The sequence below is a fragment of the Pongo abelii genome (assembly GCF_028885655.2).
Source record: "Pongo abelii isolate AG06213 chromosome 18 unlocalized genomic scaffold, NHGRI_mPonAbe1-v2.0_pri chr18_hap1_hsa16_random_utig4-3745, whole genome shotgun sequence".
Lineage (NCBI taxonomy): Eukaryota > Metazoa > Chordata > Mammalia > Primates > Hominidae > Pongo > Pongo abelii.
The window spans coordinates 133,678-150,483 of NW_026946742.1; the positions used below are offsets into that span (position 1 = coordinate 133,678).

The 16,806-nt window shown below is 46.6% G+C and overlaps 1 pseudogene; it reads left to right on the plus strand.

Annotated features, from left to right (window-relative positions):
- Positions 1-5,681: 5,681 nt before the first annotated feature.
- LOC134761247 (olfactory receptor 7E24-like) lies at positions 5,682-10,681 on the plus strand (annotated as a pseudogene).
- The last annotated feature ends 6,125 nt before the right edge of the window (positions 10,682-16,806 follow it).

The window sequence follows — 16,806 nt, forward strand, 5'->3', positions numbered from 1 at the left end:
AATATCATCCTCTTCCCTCCAGGATCATGGGAACAATGTCCCTGCCGGGTGTCCACTTTCTGCCATATGTGTAGTCATATCACCTCCTCCGCCTTGGAGTATTGTTACGGACCATCTCACACGGGCGTGTACACTTCCTGCGATTCTGGGAGTAACGGCATTCCCTTCTTCCGTGAATATTAGGAGCAAAATCACCAGGTGGATGCACAGCCAGTGCTATATTGGGAGTAACGTCATACTCCACCCCCTGGAGATTATATTCGGGTCAATATCACCGTCTGGGTGTACACCTAGTGCGATATTGAACGTAACATCATGCTTTCTCCCTCCCTGGACATTAGGAGCAATATCAGCGGTGGGTGTACACCCACTGAGGTATTAGGCGTAATAGTAGTAGGAATTATTCCTCATTGATTCTTAACATAAATATGAATAACCGATATTGATATTAATATTAAAAAATAATGGCTAATAATTTTCAGATTATTAATATTAATATTAATTATTAGGAGCTAATATTACTGTTTTCTAACGAATAAGATCAATATCAGCTATTAATATCAGGCGTCATTAATCATTAATATTAATCATTTATTGTTATCGTTAGTATAACTATTGAATATTCATTATCCTTGTTATCGGTATTGATTTAAAAATTATATTATCAATCATTAATATTGATAATTATTAGTGTCAATTAATAATTGAGATGATTAATTGCGGTAAGTCACATTGCGCCCTTCCACCCCTTCCTCGGCAGCTCGTGTACGACCCAAAACGGGGGTACAAATGCCCCTGAGAGAGCAGCGGTATACTGGGATAGATGAGGATGGTCACGTGGCGGGGAGGCGTGTTTTTGGATACCAGCCCTTCACCTCCGTCGACCTTCTCAACTGGAAAAACAATACACCGCCCTATAGCGAAAAGCCGCCAGCCCTAATTGATTTGCTCCAAACTGTTATCCACACCCACAACCACACCTGGGCTGATTGGCACCAGTTGCTCATGTTCCTCTTTAACAGCGAAGAAAGGCGGAGAGTCCTCCAAGCAGCAACTAAGTGGCTAGAGGAGCATGCACCTGCTGATTATCAAAACTCCAAAGAGTATGGAAGGACCCAGTTGCCAGGAACCGACCCCCAGTTGGACCCACATGAAAGAGAGAATATGCAAAGGCTAAACCGAGACGGGGAAGCTCTCTTGGAAGGATTAATGAGGGGAGCTCAGAAGGCCACAAACGTTAACAAGGTCTCTGAGGTCATTCAGGGAAAAGAAGAAAGTCCGGCACAATTCTACCAGAGACTGTGTGAGGCCTATGCTATGTATACTCCCTTTCATCCCGATAGCCCTGAAAATCAGCGCATGATTCACATGGCTTTAGTCCGTCAAAGCGCAGAAGACATGAGAAGAAAACTGCAGAAACACGCTGGACTTGCAGGGATGAACACATCACAATTACTAGAAATAGCTAGCCAGGTGTTTGTAAACAGGGATGCAGTAAGCCGTCAGGAAAACGGCGAAGAGAATGGAGGTCAGGCCCGGCGAAACACCGACCTGTTTGCTAGCTGCAGCAATCACAGGGGCCCCCACAAAGAGGCAAGGGAAGGGGGGCCCTGGGAAAGGAACTCAGCTTGGCTGTCAGAGTTTGCAGCGTAACCAGTGTGCTGATGGTAAAGAAATAGGACGGTGGAAGAACAAATGCCCTCAACTCAAAAGAAAACAAGATGACTCAGAGCAGGAGGCCCCGGACAAGGAGGAAGGGGCCCTGCTCAACCTGGCAGGAGGGTTCTTGGACTGAGGGAGACCGGGCTCAAGTGTCCCCAAAGAGCCACTGGTCAGAATGACAGTCGGGGGTGGAGACATTGACTTTCTTGGAGATAGCGGTGCTGAACATTCGCTAGTAACCGCCCCGGTCGCCCCCTTATCCAAAAAGACTATTGACGTCATCGGAGCCACGGAGGTTTCAGCAAAGCAAGCTGTAGGCTTGCTTCGGACTTGTACTGTAGGGGGACATAAAGTCATTCATCAGTTATGGTACATGCCTGACTGTCCCTTGAGCTTTTGGGGAAGGGACTTGCTCAGCAAGCTGAGAGCCACTATCTCTCTGACAGAGCACGGCTCTTTGCTGCTAAAGTTACCCGGAACGGGAGTCATTGTGACCCTTATGGTCCCCCGAGAGGAGGAATGGAGACTTTTCTGAACTGAGCCGGGCCAAGAGAGAAGGCCAGCTCTGGCTAAGCGGTGGCCAAGAGTACGGGCAGAAGACAACCCTCCGGGATTGGCCAGTTAAGACTGGGGCCCAGCGGGTTAGGCAAAAACAGGACCCGGTCTCCAGAGAAGCTCTTCAAGGTATCCAGGTCCGTCTCAAGCACCTAAGAACTGTTGCAATTCTTGTTCCTTGTCAGTCTCCATGGAACACTCCCCTCCTGCCTGTTCCCAAGCCACGGACCAAGGACTACCGGCCGGTACAGGATTTGCGCTTGCTTCATCAAGCTAAACTGACTTGACATCCAACAGTACCTAACCCGTCCACATTGTTGGGGTTGCTGCCAGCTGAGGACAGCTGCTTCACCTGCTTGGACCTGAAAGATGCTTTCTTTCCTATCAGATTAGCCCCTGAGAGGCAGAGGCTGTTTGCCTTTCAGTGGGAAGATCCGGAGTCAGGTGTCACTACTCAGTACACTTGGACCGGGCTTCCCCAAGGGTTCAAGAACTCCCCCACCACCTTCGGGGAGGCGTTGGCTCGAGACCTCCAGAAGTTTCCCACCAGAGACCTAGGCTGTGTGTTGCTCCAGTAGGTTGATGACCTTCTGCTGGGACACCCCACGGCAGTCGGGTGTGCCAAGGGAACGGATGCCCTACACCGGCACCTGGAGGACTGTGGGTATAAGATGTCCAAGAAGAAAGCTCAGATCTGCCGACAGCAGGTACGTGACTTGGGATTTACTATCTGACAGGGCTCGGAACGCAGCCCGGGATCAGAAAGAAAGCAGGTCATTTGCAATCTAGTGGAGCCCAAGAGCAGAAAGCAGGTGAGACAATTCTTAGGAGCTGTGGGGTTTTGTAGACTGTGGATCCCAAACTTTGCAGTATTAGCCAAGCCTTTGTATGAGGTCCCAAAGGGGGCGGGGACCGGGAACCTTTGGAATGCAGATCCCAACAACAGCAAGTCTTTCATGAGTTAAAGGAAAAACTTCTGGCAGCCCCAGCCCTGGGGCTACTCGATCTGACAAAGCCGTTTCCATTGTATGCATCAGAGAGAGAAAAGATGGCAGCTGGACTTTGAACCCAAACGGTTGGGCTCCGGCCAAGGCCGGCGGCCTACCTCTCTAAACAACTCACGGGTCTACTAAAGGATGGCCCCCTGTTTGAGGGCCTTGGCAGCAACTGCCCTGCTAGAACAAGAAGCAAATAAGCTGACTCTTGGGCAAAACCTGAACATAAAGGGCCCCCATGCTGTGGTGACTTTCATGAACGCTAAAGGACATCGTCGGCTACCGAATGCCAGACTCACCAAGTACCAAACTTGGCTCTGTGAAAATCCTCGTATAACCATTGAAGTTTGTAACACCCTACACCCGCCACCTTGCTCCCGGTATCAGAGAGCCCTGTCGAGCCTGATTGTGTGGAAGTCTTGGACTCAGTCGACTCTGGCAGACCTGACCTCCGGGACCGGACTTGGGCATCAGTAGACTGGGAACTATACGTGGATGGGAGCAGCTTCTTCAACCCCCAAGGAGAGAGAGGTGCAGGGTATGCAGTGGTAACCCTGGACACTCTTGTTGAAGCCAGATCGTTGCCCCAGGCCACTTCAGCCCAGAAAGCTGAACTCATTGCTTTAATTCGGGCCTTAGGACTCAGTGAGGGTGAGACTGTAAACATTTACACTGATTCTCGGTGTCTTTTTAACCCTTCGAGTGCATGGAGCGTGATAGAAAGAAAAGGGCCAATTGAACTCTGAGGGAAAAGACAGAAAATATCAACAAGAAACCTTGCAATGATTAGAAGCAGTATGGAAACCCCACAAGGTGGCAGTTAGGCATTGCAGAGGACACCAGCGAGCTTCCACCTCGGTGGGTTTGGGGAATTCCCGCGCTGACTCAGAGGCTCGAAAAGCAGCATCTGCCCCCTTCTGGGCATCAGTGCTCCCTCAAGCACCTGATCTTGGACCTACTTCTTCTAAAAAAGAAAAGGACATTCTCCAGGTAGAGGGAAGGACAAGTGATGGAGGAAGGATGGATTCGGTTACCAGATGGGAGCGTAGCTGTGCCACAGCTGCTAGGAGTTGCAGTTGTACTGGCTGTGCAAGAAACCACCCATCGAGGTCAGGAGTCACTGGAAGAGTTGTTAGGCCGGTATTTCTACATCTCGCCTTTGTCAGCCCTTGCCAAAACGGTGAGGCAGCGGTGTGTTACCTGCCGACAGCATGATGCGAGGCAAGGTCCAGCCGTTCCGCCCGGCATACGAGCTTATGGAGCAGCCCCCTTTGAAGATCTCCAGGTAGACTTCACAGAGATGCCAAAGTGTGGAGGTAACAAGTATTTACTAGTTCTTGGGCGTGCGTACCTACTCTGGGTGGGTGGCGGCCTATCCAACACCAACTGAGAAAGCTCGTGAAGTAACCCGTGTGCTTCTTCGAGATCTGATACCTAGATTTCGACTGCCCTTACGGATCGGCTCAGATAAACGGGCCTGCGTTTTAGGCTCCCTTGCTACAGAAGACGGCAAAGGTATTGGGGATCCCACGGAAACTGCATGGCGCCTCCCGGCCTCAGAGTCCCAGAAAGGTGGAGCAGATGAATCGGACTATCAAAAATAATACTCTTGTCTTCCCCGCGAGATATTTAAAACAACACCACAAGGGGCGTCAAACCACCTGCTAAATTTGAGGGAATATTATCCTCTCCCCCACTCCCCCGGCCCCGGATATTAGAGACAATAACACAGGCGTAACGTACACCCACTACTTGATTGGGAATAATATCATCCTCTCCCTTCTCGGATATTAGGAACAATATCACACTGTGCGTGTAGTACTGTCGTGAAATTCAATGGAATGTCATCCTTCGCCTCCCTGGATATGATGAACAATATCACAGGGGATGTACAGCTTCTGAGATATTGGGAGTGATATCATCCTCTCCCCTCTGGAAGTTAGGGACAATATCACAGGGGTAGTGTACACCCTCTGGCATGTTGGCACTAATATCATCCTCCCGCCCACTGGATATTAAAAACCATATCACAAGGGGCGTGTACAGACACTTCGATATTGGTATTAATACCATCCTCTCCCTCTTTGGATATTCGGTGCCGTATTTCAGGTGGGGTATACGCCACCTGCAATATTGGAAGTAATATGATTTTCTCCCCCCGTGGATATCAGAAACGATATCACAGGGGGTGGTGAACAACCCCTGCGATATTTGGAGTGATATCATCGTCTCCCCTCACGATGATTAAGAACAATATCGTAGGGGTGGGGGGTGTACACCCCCTTTCATATTTGATACCATCCTCTTCCCCCCTGGATATTAGGAACAATATCTGGAAGGGACGTAGAGACCCTGCGACCTTTGCTGTCATACAATTGTCTCTCCCCTAGATATTACGAAAAATGTCACTGGGGATGTGAACAGCCCTGCGATATTGAGAATAGTATCATCCTCTCCCCCCTTGCATATTGGGAACAACATCACAGGTGGGGTGTACTGCCTCTGCGATATTGGGGGTAAAATTTTCCTCTCTTCCCCTGGACATCAGGAAGGGTATCAGAGGGGGAGGGTGTGCATTCCCTGCCATATTCGACGTAACTTCATCCTCTCCCTCCCAGGGTATTCAGAACAATAGGACAGGAGGGGTGTACGCCAACTGCGATATTGAGAGTCGTATCATCCTCTTTCGCTCTGGATCTTAGGAACAATATCACAGGGTTGTGTACACCCCCTGCGATATTGGGAGTACTATCATCCTCTCTCCCTGTGGATATTAGGAAGAGTATCACAGGGCTGTGTAAACCCCCTGCGGTACTGGGAGTAATATCATCCTCTCTCCCTCTGAATAGAGGAAGATTTTCACAGGGGTGTGTACACCCCCTGCGATATTGGGAGTAATGTCATCCTCCCCAAACCTGGATGTTAGCAACGAGATCACAGAGGGGGTGTACACACCCTGCGACATTGGAAGGAATATGATCGTCTCCCCACCTGGATACTGGGAAAGATATCACAGCGCGGGTATACGTTCCCTACGCTGTTGGCAGTAATCTCATTCTTTTCCTGTCTGGATATGAGGAAGCATATCACAGGGGTGCTGTACAATTACTTCGATATTGGGAGTAATATCATCCTCTATTTTCCTGGATATTGGGCACAAAAACACAAAAGGGTGTACAACCCCTGCGATCTTGGGAGTAATAGCATACTCTCCTTCCCTGGATGTTAGAAAACAGTATCATCAGGGCTCAACACCCCCCGCGATAATGGGACTCATATTTACTCTTTCACAGGCCATTTGGAACAATACAACAGGGGGTGTTTACAAACAGGGGTGGTGTACACCCCTGTGATATTGGGAGTAACATCATTCTCCCCACCTCCGGATATTAAGAACAATATCCCGGCGGGAGGTGGTACACCCCCAGTGATATTGCGAATAATGTCATCCTCTCCTTCCCTGGATATTAGGAACAATATCACAGGGGGGTGTACACCTTCTGTGATACTGGAAGCAATATCATCCTCTCCCCCGCTGGATATTAGAAAAAAATATCACTCACGGTGTACACCCACTGTGATATTAGGAAGAATATTACAGGGTGTACACCCACTCTGACTTTAAGAGAAATAGCTCCCTCAAATGTCCCAAACAATATCACAGGGTATACAATGATATTTCCCTAGGATATTACAAATACTCTCACAGGGTGTACACCCACTGTGATAACACGAGTAATAATACATCCCAAGGATACTACCAAGAATATCACAAGGCTGTACACCCACTATGACATCGGGAGTGATATCTCCCTAGGATACTACGAACACCATCACAGAATGTACACACATGGTGCGCACGCACGGTGATATTAGGAGTACTATCAACGCAGGACATAGTCAATAAGACCACAGGGAGTACATACCTGATGTACACCCACGGCGATGTTATGAGAACTACCTCCCTAGGATAATACGAATAACATCACAGAGTGGACACACATGGTATACACCCACCGTGGCACTAGGACTAATAACTTTCTGAGATATTACCAGTAGCATCACACAACAGAAACACATGGTGTACACCCACTGTAACCTTAGGTGTAATTTCTCCCTACGATATTACGAGTAACATCTCAGCGCATACACACATGGTGAACACCCACTGTGACATTAAGGGTAATATCCCCCTAGGATATTACCAATAACATCACCGGGTGTCCACCCATGGTGTACATGCTCTGTGATGTTAGGGATAATAACTCCCTAGGATATTATGAATAATACCGCAGGGTGTACAGAAACTGTGATATTAGAGGTAATATCTCTCTAGGATATTATGAATAATATCACAGGGTGTACCCCCACTGTGATACTGGGAGCAATATCTCTCTAGGATACTACGAATCATATCAGAATGTACACCCACTGTGATAATAGGAGAAATATCTCTCTGTGATATTACGAATTAGATCACAGAGTGTACACACATGGTGTACATCCACTTTGATATTAGGAGTAATCTCTTCCTAGGACATTACAAATAATATCACAGAGTGTACACCCACTGTAATATTAGGAATCGTATCTCCCTAGGTGATTACAAGTAATATCACAGGGTGTACACCCACTGTGATATTAGGAGTAATATCTTCCTAGGGTATTATGAATAATTTCACAGTCTCTACACACATAATGTACACTCACTGTGATATTAGGAGTAACATCTACCTAGTAGATAACAAATAACATCGCAGGGTGTACCCCCACTTTGATATTAGCTGTAATATTCCTCTAAGTTGTTACAAATAAGATCACAGGGTGTAGAAACATGGTGTACACTCACTGTGATACCAGGAGTCGTATCTCTGTAATATATTATGAATAATATCACAGGTTGTACACCCACTGTATTATTAGGAGTCATATCTCTGTAGGACATTACAATTAATATCACACGGTGTACAGCCACCCTGATATTAGGAGCAATATCTTTCTAGGATATTACAGATAATATCACAGGGTGTACGCCCACTCTGCTGTCAGGAGCAATATCTCCCTAGGATATCAAAAATCCTATCACGGGGTGTCCAATCTCTGCCTTCCAGGTTCGAAGGGATTCTCCTGCTTCAGCCTCCCGAGTAGCTAGGTTTACGCGCCACCACACCCGGCTAATTTTTTTTTATTTTCACTGGAGACGGGGCTTCACCACGTGGGCCAGGCTGTTCTGGAAGTCCTGACCTCAGGTGATCCATCAGCCTCGGCCGCCCAAAGTGCTGGGATTACAGGTGTGAGGCATGGTGCTGAGCCAAGAGTTATATATTCAATTCATTTGGAAACACAGCTCCCATATTTGAGTGTGCGTGTACTTTTATGAAGAAATGGTGTCAGAAAACCTAAGGATGATAATAACTATGAAAAGTAACAGGCACGTGAAAAGGTCCTCCGATTGAGAACTATAAGCTTCGATTTCGGTTTTAGATAATGGGGTCCTAGCTCTTGTGTCGTCCTTTTACATATTCTACATCACAGGAACTTGCAGCACGGTGTCAGAATAAAATAGAGTGTATTTCACGGCTTCTTAATTTCTTTCAATTAGATGAGATCTTTTTCTTAAAGAGAGAAGGACATTTTCATTGCATTGTATTTTTTCTGAAAAGTGTAGGCCGTATTTTACTGAGATCACGGATTTGTTATATATGACGTTTTGGTCTTCTAATATTCTTCAGTGGATTTTCTCTAAAGTGGTATGTACAGAAAGACTTGTATAGCAAAAAAGTAAACCACGTAATAATTCTGAGATTTTTGGAATTGTCACAGCTGAGAAACATTGCTGGCGGTGTATGGTCCCCAAGTGTGAAAGTTTTCCTTGTGAATTGCTTGCATCCAGCATTAAGGGCTGGTTTTTCTCTTTTATTTTTCCAATCCTCTTTCCTTCTCAAGGTGTCCAAGACACACAGAGCCACGGAATCTCACAGGTGTCTGAGAATTCCTCCTCCTGGGACTCTCAGAGGATCCAGAACTGCAGCCCGTCCTCGCTTTGCTCTCCCTGTCCCTGTCCACGTATCTGGTCACGGTGCTGAGGAACCTGCTCAGCATCCTGGCTGTCAGCTCTGACTCCCCCCTCCACACCCCCATGTACTTCTTCCTCTCCAACCTGTGCTGGGCTGACATGGGTTTCACCTCGGCCACGGTTCCCAAGATGATTGTGGACATGCAGTCACATAGCAGAGTCATCTCTCATGCGGGCTGCCTGACACAGATGTCTTTCTTGGTCCTTTTTGCATGTATAGAAGACATGCTTCTGCCTGTGATGGCCTATGACTGCTTTGTAGCCATCTGTCGCCCTCTGCACTACCCAGTCATCGTGAATCCTCACCTCTGTGTCTTCTTCGTTTTGGTGTCCTTTTTCCTTAGCCTGTTGGATTGCCAGCTGCCCAGTTGGATTGTGTTACAATTCACCATCATCAAGAATGTGGAAATCTCTCATTTTGTCTGTGACCCCTCTCAACTTCTCAAACTTGCCTGTTCTGACAGCGTCATCGATAGCATATTCATAGATTTCGGTAGTACTATGTTGGGTTTTCTTGTCGTTTCAGGGATCCTTTTGTCTTACTATAAAATTGTCCCCTCCATTCTAAGGATTTCATCGTCAGATGGGAAGTAGGAAGCCTTCTCCACCTGCGGCTCTCACCTAGCAGTTGTTTGCTGATTTGACGGAACAGGCATTGGCATGTACCTGACTTCAGCTGTGTCACCACCCCCCAGGAATGGTGTGGTGGCATCAGTGATGTACGCTGTGCTCACCCCCATGCTGAACCTTTTCATCTACAGCCTGAGAAACAGGGACATACAAAGTGCCCTGCGGAGGCTGCGCAGCAGAACAGTCGAATCTCATGATCTGTTCCATCCTTTTTCTTGTGTGGGTGAGAAAGGGCAACCACATTCAATCTCTACATCTGCAAATCCTGCCCCTTAGTCACATTATTTTTGTGGCTTGATGGCTTTTATTCCTTTCCGCATTTCCTTTGTGAATATTGCTTTCTTCGTTATGCCTTTAACTGGAATGGGTGAGTATTCTGGGATCCTTTGTTTAGCAGAAACCTCATGACAGAATCCTCTATACCTAGGCGGCCCCTTTTAGTTTCTGAGCAATAACCCGGTCATCCAGGTGGAATCACCACCATCTTTTTATATACACGAAGTCCTCACTTCATTTTGGAATTCCCTGAAAACTGACTTTATGGAAACAATGTACAGGAGGTCCTCCAACACCATTGGTTATTCAAAGTTGTGTAGTTATACTGTTGATGAAAAATAAGTGGTTTCACTATACATAATTTTGCTTCGAGGTGAAGTTTCCAAGAGACTTTCAAAGATGTTAAGTGAGGACATACTGTACATCAAATTCATATCCTCTTCCACAGTTTATGTGGAATTTCTTCATAAACTGCTTCTAGAGAATCTATTTAGGCAGGTTATGTGTAGAGATAAATGTCGCCGTTCCTCAATCTTGGCTTTGAGTCAAATCACCTGGGGAGATAACACATGATGAGGCCTGGGTCTCAACACCTAAGATTCGGATTTCCTTGCACCTGTGTGAGTACGCGGATTTTTGTTTTTTTTTTCTTTTAAAGCACCAGAGGTGGTTCCAATGACGAAGTTTTTAGAGGCATCAAGCTCCAATGAGTAAGAACAGAAATTAATTATAATTTCTTCAAATATTATCTTCAAATGCATTGTCCATCAACACCACACAAATGTTTATTATGCTGTTTTTTCTTACCATTTCGCATTTTCGCATTTTCTATTTCTTTCTTTTCGTTTTTTTTTTTGTTGTTTTTTTTTTTTTTGAGTCAGAGTTTCACCCTTGTTGCCCAGGCTGGAGTTCAATGGCACGGTCTGGCTCACTGCAACCTCTGCCTCCCGTATTCAAGCAATTCTCCTGCCTCAGCCTTCCAAGTAGCTGGGATTACAGGCATGCGCTACCATGCCTGGCTAATTTTTTTTTTTTTTTTTTTTGTATTGTTAGTAGAGACAGTGTTTCTCCATTTTGGTCAGGCTGGTCTTGAACTCCCCACCACAGGTGATCCACCCGCTTCCGCCTCCCAAAGTGCTGGGATTACAGGCATGAGCGACTGCGCCCAGCCACCGCTTAGCATTTACATTTCACATTTGTTGAAGTTATAGATGTATACACACATTGATTGCTGCTTTGTTATACACTTGCGTATACATAAGATGGAAAATAGAAAAGAATAAAATGGGCACAGTATCCCTGAAGTTTCACATTCCTGCTATTTTAAAAATATTTGCTCTTAGAAATTTGTTTCAATTAAGAAACTGTGGCATACACACCCAATGAAGTATTATTCAGCCTAAAAAGGAAGAAAATCCTCTCCGCTGCGGACAAAATGGGTGAGATTGCAGGTCTGTATATTAAATGAAATAAGCCAGGCAGAGGATGACAAATATTTCGTGTCCTCACTTCTATGTAGGAAGAAAAAAGGAAACCTTGGCCAGATGTGGTGGCTCAAGCCTGTAATCCCAGCGCTGTGGGAGGCCGAGTCGCACGGATCACTTCAGTCCAGGAATTTGAGACCAGCCTGGCCAACATGGTGAAACCCCGTCTCTATAGAAAACAGAAACAATTTGCCAGGCGTGGTGATGGGTGTCTGTAGTCTCAGCTACTCGGAGGGCTGAGGCCCAAGAAGCGCTTGAACTCGGGAGGCGGAGGTTGCAGTGAGCCCGGACTGTGCCTGTGTACTCCAACCTGGGCAACAGAAAGAGACTCCATCCCACACACACCTACACACAAAAGGAATCTCAGGAAGGTGGAAAGTATAAAGGTGGTTAGCAGATGCTAGGAAGAAAAGCGGTGGGATGGGGAATGAAGACAAGTGGATAATTGGGTCCCAAAATACAGAAAGATGGAATGAGTGAGTTCTAGTGTTTGATAGTACAGTATGAACATTTTAGTTCACAAGAATTGCTTGCATATTTCCAGATGCTTTGGTAAGAAGCTTCCTAACTTTCTCATTATGCTGGTTTTTAAGCTCTTCTCTTTCTGCTCTTGATATCATGCTGGTTTTTTGTTTTTTGTTTTTTGTTTTGAGATGGAATTTCGCTCTTGTTGCCCAGGCTGGAGTGTCATGGTGCAATCTTGGCTCACCGCAACCTCTGCCTCCTGCGTTCAAGCGATTCTCCTGCCTCCAACTCCCGAGTAGCTGGGATTACAGGCATGCGCCAGCTGCCCAGCTAATGTTGTATTTCTGGTAGAGATGGGGGTTTCTCGCTGTCGCTCAGGCTGGTCTTCAACTCCTGACCTCCGGTGATCCGCCCGCCTCGGCCTCCCAAACTGCTGGGATTACAGGCGTGAGCGACCGCGCCCAGCCCATGCTGTATCCTTATCTGTTGTCGGTTGTTGTTCGTTTGTTTTTGAGCCCAGAAATAACTTCTCACCTATAGGTTCAAATGATTTTTAACATGAGTACTAAGAAAGCTCATTGCTGGAAAAGCAGCCTTTTCAAGAAATGGTGTCGGAGAAACTTGATTTCCACATGCAGAAGAATGAAGGTGGACCCCGTGTCACACCAGGTGCAAAAATTAACACAAACTGGATCAAAGACCTAACCCCAAGGGCTAAAAGTATCATATGCCTAAAAGAAATCATTGGCCACACTTTCATGACATCAGATTGGGCAATGCTCTCTGGGATATGACACCAAAAGCATAGGCAACAAAAGAAAATTAGATTCCTTGGATTACATCTAAATGACAGACACTTTTGTGCAGCGAAAAACACTGTGAACTGAGTGAAAAGATAACCCGTGGATTAGGAAAAATATTTGCAAATCATATATCTCAAAAGAGGCTGATATCCATCATATATAAAGAACAGCTAGAACTAAACAACAAGAAACCCAAAGCATTCCATCAACAATGGTCAGAAGACTCGAGTAGACGTGTCCCTAAAGAAGATATAGCAATGGCCAATAAGCATCTAAAATGATGTTCAAAATCACTAACCATAGGGAAGCGCAAATCAAACAAAGAATGAGATACCACACATTAGGATGGATACGATCAACAAACAAGCATTGGTGAGACTAGAAGGAAATAGGAATGCTCCAATACGATCGGAGGGAATGTAAAACCGTGAAGGAACGGGGAAAGTAGTATGGCGTGCACTGGAAAAATTAGAAACAGTATGCTCAGATGTTCCCGCAGTTGCATTTGTGGGTACCTACCAAAAAGAACTAGAAGCCAGGAGTGGAAGACAGATTTGTACACACACGCTCATAGCAGCATTATTCGCAACAGCCAAAATGTGGAAGCAACCCAAGGGTTCGTGGACAGATGAATGAAAAAGCGCACTGCAGTTCCTTCATACAATGGAAGACTCTCCAGCCTTAAAAAGGCAGGCACTTTTGGCCGGTGCGGCGGCTCACGCCTGTAATCGCAACATCTTGGAAGAACGAGGTGGGCGGATCACCTGAGGTCAGGAATTCAAGACAAGCCTGGCCATCTTGGTGAAACCCTGTCTCTAGTGAAAATGCAAAAAATGAGACGAGCCTGGTGGCGTGTGCCTATAGTCCCAGCTACTCGGGAGGCTGAGGCACAAGAATCGCTGGAACCCGGGAGGCGGAGGTTGCACTGAGGCCAGATTGTGCCGCAGCACTCCAGCCTGGGCGACAGAGTGAGACTGCATGGAAACGCAAAACAAAACAAAGTCAAACAAACAAACAAAAAAAAGGACAGGCACTTCTGACTCAGACCGCAGCATGGATGAACCTCGAAGACATTATCGTCAGTGAAATAAATAAATCCCAAAAGGATAAACACGCCCAGGCTCAGTGGCTCGCACCTGTGACCCCAGCACTTTGGGAGGCTGAGCCAGGTGGATCACTTAAGGTCAGGAGTTCGAGACCAGCCTGGTCAATATGGTGAAAGCTCGTCTCTATTAAAAATACAAAAATTAGCTGGGCGTGGTGGCGGACGCCTGTAATCCCAGCTACTCGTGAGACTGAGACACAAGAATCGCTTGAACCCACGATGTGGAGGTTGCAGTGAGCCGAGATCACACCACCGCACTCCAGCCTGAACGACAGAGAAAGACTCTGTCTCCAAACCAAAAAAATTAAACACGGTATGATTCCACTTTTCTATCAAGTGTCTGGAGTCGTTAAACTCATAGAGTTGCAAACTAGAAAGGTGGCCCCCAGGGGTGGGCGAGAGAGAGGAGTGGAGAGCTTGCTAAATGGGTGCAATTTCCATTTTGAAAGATAAAACTGTTCCGGAGACGGTGGCGGTGATGGCTGCTGAACAATGTGAACGTCATTAATGTCATTAAACTGTAAACTGAAAAAGAGTGGAAATTGTAAATGTTTATACTGGCCATTCTATATGAACTAATATATATTCACAATTTTTAATATTTATACGTGGTATATTTGCCCATAATTAAAGATGAAAATTAAAGCAGTTGGATCTTTCAAAAGAAAAGAAAGAAGCGAAGAATACACACCAGCTTTCTCCTGATGAGAGGAAGAGCCCCAAAGCGTCTATGGACACTCACTGTTCTCCTATCCTTCTTGAATTATTATGAGGAAATCCTTAGAGGCTGGGGAACTTGGGCGACTCTGGCTAATGTGGAGCTCTGTGCCTTGAGCTCCCCAGACCACAGAATAGTAAATAGTCTGTGCCTCCAGCCCTGCAGTGTGAGGTTCCAGTCCTGTGGGTTCCACACCTGTCACCTGTATCAGGAGGCTCGTGTCTCACCCTGTCTTCTTGCCAGCCTCGAGGACGGAGTCTGAGCCTCCACCGTGCTACACACAGGGAGGACACTGGACCTGTTCTCCGCGGTCATGGCCCAGCAGAGGGGAAGGGCAGTTCAGTGAGTGTAGGCAAAAGAAAGAGATCAGACTGTTCCTTGTCTATGTAGAAAGGAAAGACATAAGAGACTTCATTTTGAAAAAGACCTGTATGTTCAACAATTGCTTTCCTGAGATGTTTTTAATGTGTAGCTTTGCCCCAGCCACTTTGACCCAACCTGAAGCTCACAAAAACATGTGTTGTATGAAATCAAGGTTTAAGGGATCTAGGGCTGTGCAGGACGTGCCTTGTTAACAAGATGTTTCCATGAAGTATACTTGGTAGAAATCATCGCCATTCTCTAGTCTCAATAAACCAGGGGCACAATACACTGTGGAAAGCCGCAGGGACCTCTGCCCTTGAAAGCGGCGTGTTGTCCAAGGATTCTCCCCATGTGATAGTCTGAAATGTGGCCTCGTGGGATGAGAAAGACCTGACCGTCCCCGAGCCCTACACCAGTAAAGGGTCTGTGCTGAGGTGGATTAGTCAAAGAGGAAAGCCTCTTGCAGTTGAGAGAGAGGAAGGCCACTGTCTCCTGCCTGCCCCTGGGAACTGAATGTCTCCGTATAAAACCCGATCGTACATTTGTTCAATTCTGAGAAGGGGGAAAAACCGCCCTATGGTGGGAGGCGAGACACGTTTGCAGCAATGCTGCCTTGTTATTCTTTACTCCACTGAGATGTTTGGGTGGAGAGAAACATAAATCTGGCTTACGTGCATCTCCAGTCACGGTAGCTTCCCTGGAACTTCCTTATGACATAGATTCTGTTGCTCACATGTTCGTTGCTGACCTTCTCCTTCTTATCACCCTGCCCTCCTACTACATTTTTTTTTTGCTAAAATAATAAAACTAATAATCAGTAAAAACTGAGGGAACTCAGAGGCCGGTGCCTCTGCAGATCCTTGGTATGCTGAGCGCCGCTCCCCTGGGCTCACTGTTGTTTCTCTCTACTTTGTCCCTGTGTCTTATTTCTTTCCTCAGTCTCTCATCCCACCCGACTAGAAATACCCACAGGTGTGGAGGGGCAGGCCACCCCTTCAAGTGAGTGCTGAGGAACGGTCCCGAGCCTTGGTTTCCTTCCTCCTCCTCAGCACAAACAGGAGAGTGCGGTGGGCAGATGGGAGGAGACCAATATGCAAACTGTCCGCTCAGCAGACTGTGGAGTTTCTGTTCTTGGTTGTGATGGGGGTCTCAGAAATCTTATTCAAAATTTTGCTTTCCTCCCCCACTGGTTGTCCTTTTCATAGACATCTCACCCATGATAGCAGGGAATCAGTCCCTCTAAGCTATTCCCTAAGAACAACAAAAAGATTATGAAGGTGATGATGAGGATAAAGAGGATGACGACAGACACCATGGCATCATGAACCGTTATTGAGGGCTTCCTGAAGGCCAGGCTCAGAGCTCTATGCTCTATGCAGTTTGTTTCATCTCATCTGCGTAGTCTCCCCTTTATTAGTGCACATTTCATGATGATTTTACGGACTAGAAAAGGAGCAACGCATTTTCATAGAACTCGTACTAGATCATGAAGTCAAAAAGGGCGAAGTCCAATCTGAACCGGGCAGTCTAAGTCCAGACACATGGCATTTGGCCAGTCCTCTCCCTGCAACCAACCTGCCCTCTCAAATCCTTGTCACTCAGGTGGGTGCCCCTGCTCACTGTGCCCTTCCCTTTGGGGGCTCCTTGTAAGACCACAGCTAGACCAGTGGGTGC